Source organism: Nematolebias whitei, chromosome 16 (assembly GCF_014905685.2).
Source record: "Nematolebias whitei isolate Nwh7 chromosome 16, NemWhi1, whole genome shotgun sequence".
NCBI lineage: Eukaryota > Metazoa > Chordata > Actinopteri > Cyprinodontiformes > Rivulidae > Nematolebias > Nematolebias whitei.
Genome location: NC_056513.1, coordinates 15,561,535 through 15,561,873, shown reverse-complemented (window position 1 = coordinate 15,561,873; position 339 = coordinate 15,561,535).

Genomic DNA, 339 nt, shown 5'->3' with positions numbered 1-339 from the left:
AGCCTGTGGGTGGTAGCCAATATGGAAGTTGGCTTTGACGCCTAGCGTCTTCCACAGTTCCTTCATTACTTCACCTGTGAAGTGTGTACCTTGGTCCGAGTTCACCCTAAGGGGAAGTCCAAACCTTGAAAATACATGATTCATTAATAACATAGCAGTGGTTTGTGCTGTGTCATTAGGGGCTGGTAGACATTCTACCCATTTGGTAAACGCGCAGGTTACCGTGAGAAAATATTTATTTCCTCTAGAGGTCTTAGTGAGTGGTCCGACCCAGTCAATCTGGAGGTCCGACCATGGAAATGCAATGCCTCTACTATGCAGTGGTGCTCTGTGAAGTGG